The 5,501-nt window shown below is 50.3% G+C and overlaps 1 long non-coding RNA gene across 1 annotated transcript; it reads left to right on the plus strand.

Moving 5' to 3' along the window:
- Positions 1–1,547: 1,547 nt before the first annotated feature.
- Positions 1,548–4,858, plus strand: LOC120638200. The gene is made up of 3 exons (XR_005659721.1): positions 1,548–1,589; positions 2,871–2,999; positions 4,635–4,858. It is a non-coding gene; the product is annotated as an uncharacterized LOC120638200 (long non-coding RNA).
- Positions 4,859–5,501: the final 643 nt, after the last annotated feature.

A 5,501-nucleotide genomic window follows, 5' to 3' on the forward strand; every position in this document is an offset into this window, starting at 1 on the left:
GGCCCCCTGTTCTTCCCTCTCCCCCATCCCTCACCCCAACTATCTGGCCACCTACTTCCTTAGGAAAATTCACACCATCGGGTCTGAGCTCCCCAAAGTCACCCCTCCCCCTTCTCTATCCCCCCTCCTCTCGACCCCCTCTTGCTTCTACTTTTCCATCCTTCTCGGCAGTATCTTCAGAGGAGATCTCCTCCCTCCTCTCAAGTGCCATCCCCTCCACCTGCGCTTCAGACCCCATCCCCCCCCACCTTATAAAAACTCTCACTTCTTCCCTCTTCCTCTCCTTAACTTCCATCTTCACACGCTCACTCTCCAGTGGCTTCTTCCCCTCTGACTTCAAACATGCCCACGTCTCCCACATCCTAAAAAAACCCTCCCTTGACCCAACAGCCCCCTCCAGTTATCACCCCATCTCCCTCCTACCTTTCCTTTCCAAATTCCTGGAGTGAGTCATCTACACTCGCTGCCTCGAATTCCTCAACTCCGACTCTCTCCTGGACCCCCTCCAATCTGGCTTCCGGCTCCTCCATTCCACAGAAAGCGCCCTCTCAAAGGTCACTAATGACCTCCTTCTTGCCAAATCCAATGGCTCCTACAGTATCCGGTTCCTCCTCGACCTCTCAGCCACCTTTGAGACTGCTGACCATCCCCTTCTCCTCAACACGCTATCCAACCTTGGCTCCACTGACTCTTTCATTCATTCATTCAGTAGTATTTATTGAGAGCTTACTATGTGCAGACACTGTACCAAGCGCTTGGAATGAACAATTCGGCAAAAGATAGAGACAAGCCCTGCCCAATGACAGGCTCACAGTCTAATCGGGGGAGACAGACAGCAGAGCAAAACAGAACGAAACAAAAACAAGACCACGTTATCACGAAAAATAGAATCAAGGGGATGTACATCTCATTAACAAAATGAATAGGGTAATAAAAATATAGACAAATGAGCACAGTGCTGGGGGGGAGCAGAGGGAAAGGGGGCTTAGCTGAGGGGAGGTGACGGGGGAAGGGGAAGGAGCAGAAGGTGGAGGGGGAGCAGAGGGAGCAGAGGGAAAAGGGAGTAGCTCAGTCTGGGAAGGCCTTTTGGAGGAGGTGAGCTCTGAGCTCTCAGTGAGGCTTTGAAGTGGGGAAGAGAGTTTGGCGAAAGTGAGGAGGGAGGGCATTCCAGGACAGTGGCAGGACATGGGCCAGTGGTCGACGGCGGGATAGAAGTGAACAGGGGACAGTGAGGAGGTGAGTGGCAGAGGAGCAGAGTGTACAGGGTGGGCAGTAGAAAGAGAGAAGGGAGGTGAGGTAGGAGGGGGCAAGATGATGGAGAGCCTTGAAGCCAAGAGTGAAGAGTTTTTGTTTCATGCAGAGGTTGCTAGGCAACCACTGGAGGTTTTTAAGGAGGGGAGTGACATGCCCAGAGCTTTTCTGTAGGAAGATGATCCAGGCAGCAGAATCAAGAATAGGCTCGAGTGGGAAGAGACAGGAGGAAGGGAGATCAGAGAGAAGACTGACACAATAATTCAGCCGGGATATTATGAGAGTTTGTACCAACACAATAGCCATTTGGATGGAGAGGAGGGCATTCCAGGCCAAAGGTAGGACGTGGGCCAGGGGTCGATGGCAGGACAGGGAAGAATGAGGCACAATGAGAAGGTTAGTTAGCACAGAGGAGCAGAGTGCGTGGATTGGGATGTAGAAGGAGAGAAAGGAGGTGAGGTCAGAGGGGGCAAGGTGATGGAGAGCTTTGAATCCAATAGTGAGAAGTTTTTCCTTGATATGGAATTTGATAGGCAACCACTGGAGATTTGTTTCTGGGCAGCAGAGTGAAGTATAGACTGAAGTGGGGAGAGATAGGAGGTTGGGAGATCAGCAAGGATGCTGATGCAGAAATCCAGTCGGGATATGATAAGCATCTGTACTAATGTGGTAGCAGTTTGGATGGAGAGGGAAGGGCAGATCTCGGCGAGGTTGTGAAGGTGAAACAGGCAGGTTTTGGTGTCGGATTGGATATGGGGGGTGAATGAGAGAGCGGAGTCAAAGATGACACCAAGGTTGTGGGCTTGGTAGACGGGAAGGATGGTAGTGCTGTCCACAGTGACAGGAAAGTCAAGGAAGATAAGGAGCTCAGTCTTGGACATGTTGAGTTATAGGTGGCAGCAGGAATCCAGGTGGAGATGTCCTGAAGGCAGGAGGAGAAACAAGCCTGGAGGGAGGGAGAAAGAACAGGGTAGAAGATGTAGATTTGGGTATCATCTACGTAGAGATGATAGTTGAAGCTGTGGGAACGAATGAGTTCACAAAGGGAGTGAGTATAGCTGGAGAACAGAAGGGGACCAAGAACTGACTCTTGAGGGACCCCTACTGATAGGGGATGGGAGATGCATTTCAGTGGTGTGAGACAGAGTAGATACTTTGCACTGACAGTCAAGCATACAAGCTGGGCTCCTGTAGATGCAGGCAGTGTACTAGGAACTGACTTCTGGCCAGTGTTCAAAGGTGCTGCGTATCTCTGGACTCAGGAATACCGACACTTTGGGCCTGATATTTGCAGTGGAGAGGAGAGGGAGGAAGGGGGTCTCAGGTGGGGAGAGGGCTCTGGTGTCAAGAGTGAGGTAGAACATCAAGAGAAAAGTCCTCTCATTGGAACTGCCTTGCACAACTCTAAGCTCCCACAGAAGGGACCTTTCCATTTGTGCCAGGACGTGCTCCCAGGGGAGTAGGAGGTCAGTGTCAAGACTGACTCCGTGTGTGTGTGTGTGTGTGTGTGTGTGTGTGTGTGTGTGATGAGGTCGTCTCCTAGGCCCCTGACTCTCTTGCCTCCCCTCTGGGTAGGATGACTTGAGGTAAATTCTGACCAGCTATTACTTTCTAAACAGAGGCTGCTCAACACTTCATCCTAGACTTGAGACCCATCCTTTTGTAGTGTGGATACAGGCAAATCAATTCTCAGATTTACCCCACCACTCAGCCATGGAGCAGTGGATCACATTGCCCCGACAAAGAAGGTATTGTGTATGATGGGGTCTTCCTCTCTGTCACCTGGTACCTCACCCCCCAACTCCTCTCCTATCTCTCTTCTGCATCTCTCCCTCCCCTTTCTTAGGGGGATGATTTGAGGGACAATCTGACTGGCTATTACCCTCTAAACAGAAGCTGCTCAATACTTCATCTTGGACTTGAGAATCCCCTCCATTCCTCAAAAATGGAGCTCCACTCCTTTGAGACTATAGATTGCCAGGTAACCCCTCCTCCTGCTCCCCTTCCTCTGCCTGCTGCTCCTCCTTATAATAACAATAAGAATAAAGATGGCATTTAAGCGCTTACTGTGTGTAAAGCACCGTTCTGTGCGCTGGAATAGACACAAGCCGATCAGGTTGGAGGCAGTTCCATTCCCACATGAGGCTCATAGTCTTAATCCCCATTTTATAGATGAGGCAACTGAGGCACAGAGAAGTGAAGTGATTTGCCCAAGGTCACACAGTCGACAAGTGGAGGAGTTGGAACTGGAACCCAGGTCCTTCTAACTCCCAGGTCCATACTTTGTCCACTAGGCCATGCTGCTTCCTCTGTCCTCCTCCTCCTCCCCAAATCTGTCAGGAGGCTCTTCTGTCCTGTCTTCCTCTACCTCTCAGCTGCTTCTCTCACTGTGAACCACCTGTTCACCCATGAACAGTAGGTACTCTCAACACAGCCCCCTCCTGGACTTTCTCCTCTGGCTTCTCTTTTTTGCCCTTCCTCTGACACTTCCTCTGCCTCCCTCTTCTTACCAGTGGGTGACCCCCAAGTTGGATCCTCTTCTATTCTCATGCTGTGCCCACTACCTTAGACCTCAGGTGGTCCCAAAGATACCCACTACCTGGCTTCACTCTTCTCCCCCTACAACTCAGTCAACAGACTTCACCCTTGAGGTGAACTACACCCTGGACCTCTGTCTTTCTTTCACGCACTCGCGCTCTCTCACTTTCCTTCTGCTTAGCCTTTTTTCCTTTGACTCCCGACCTACTCATGCAGCAGACCATTGCCTTCCATTTTTAAGGATCTCCTGAGATGACATTTTCTCCAGGAGGCAGTGCACTCTATTCCCCCCCACCCAACCCCAAACTGTCACTTCAGTGATCTCAGAGCTTAAAGACTTGGGCATTCATTAACCTTAAGCACCTAGACACTTAAAATTACCAGTAGGAAGAAGTCCTAGAATATGAGAGGCACCTGTTTTCCCGGCTCAATTACAATCTCAATTACAATATAAGAAGCAGTGTGGCTCAGTGAAAAGAGCACGGGCTTGGGAGTCAGAGGTCATGGGTTTGAATCCCCGCTCTGCCACTTGTCAGCTGTGTGACCGTGGGCAAGTCACTTAACTTCTCTGTGTTTCAGTTACCGCATCTGTATAATGGGGATGAAGACTGTGAGCCTCACGTGGGAAAACCTGATTACCCTGTATCTACCCCAGCGCTTAGAAGAGTGCCCTGCACATAGTAAGCACTTAACAAATACCACATTATTATTATTGTCTCCTGAAGGACTTGTCTTAACTTCATTGGTTCAGACTAGCCAGGATAGAGGGCTCTAGCCCCTCCACCCTAAAACCATGGTTGTCATTTGGATCATCCTTTTTGACCAATCATTGCTCATGTTCACAGGGCAGCTGAGAGGAGAGGTCAAGTGCCCAAAGACTTGACTAGATCAAGACCAACTACCCGCTGGCCGTTCCACTGGACGCAGACTGCTCGGAGTCACGGCCCCGGGGACCTTCACGGTGCAGCATGGATCTCCTTCGCCTCTGACACTTTCCTCATCTCTGGTGTCTCCCATGCCTCATTATACCTAAAACAGAACTCTTTATCTTTTCACCCAAACCTTATACATATCTGTTATTTATTCTTTATTAATTCATTATAATATCTGCCTCCCCCCTCTAGCATTAAGTTCACTGTGGGAAAGCAAAGTGTGTCATGATTGTTCATTCAATCATTCATTCGATTGTATTTATTGTGCACTTACTATGTGCAGAGCAGTGTATTAAGCCCTTGGAAAGTACAATTCAGCACTAGAGACAATCCCTGCCCACACCGGACTTGCAGTCTAGAAGCTTGTTATGCTGTACTCTCCCTAGTACTTTGTTCAGTGCTCTGCGCACAGTAAGCGTTCAATAAAAATGATGGATAGGCCCAGAGACCAATGGTGAGTATTGATTGCTGGGGCTCCTGGGGCCACAAGTGGGTCACTGGGACCCCCGGGGGCTTCATTGGGTAATTATGCCGCCTGGGAGCTTAAGTGGGTTATTCTACCCCCTGGAGGCCCAGGTGACTTATTATGCCCTACGGGGGGGTGGGGTGTGGGTCTTTGGGATCCTCAGGGGCCGAGGTGAGTCACTGGGGCCCCCGAGGCACCCAGGTGTGTTGTTATGCCACTTGTGGTGGTGGGGGTGTGTGGCTGTATTATTAGGGCTCTTAGGGGGTCAAATGGAGTATTGAGGCCACTGGGCACCAAAGAGGGGCATTGGGGCT

Source organism: Ornithorhynchus anatinus, unplaced genomic scaffold (assembly GCF_004115215.2).
Source record: "Ornithorhynchus anatinus isolate Pmale09 unplaced genomic scaffold, mOrnAna1.pri.v4 scaffold_34_arrow_ctg1, whole genome shotgun sequence".
NCBI lineage: Eukaryota > Metazoa > Chordata > Mammalia > Monotremata > Ornithorhynchidae > Ornithorhynchus > Ornithorhynchus anatinus.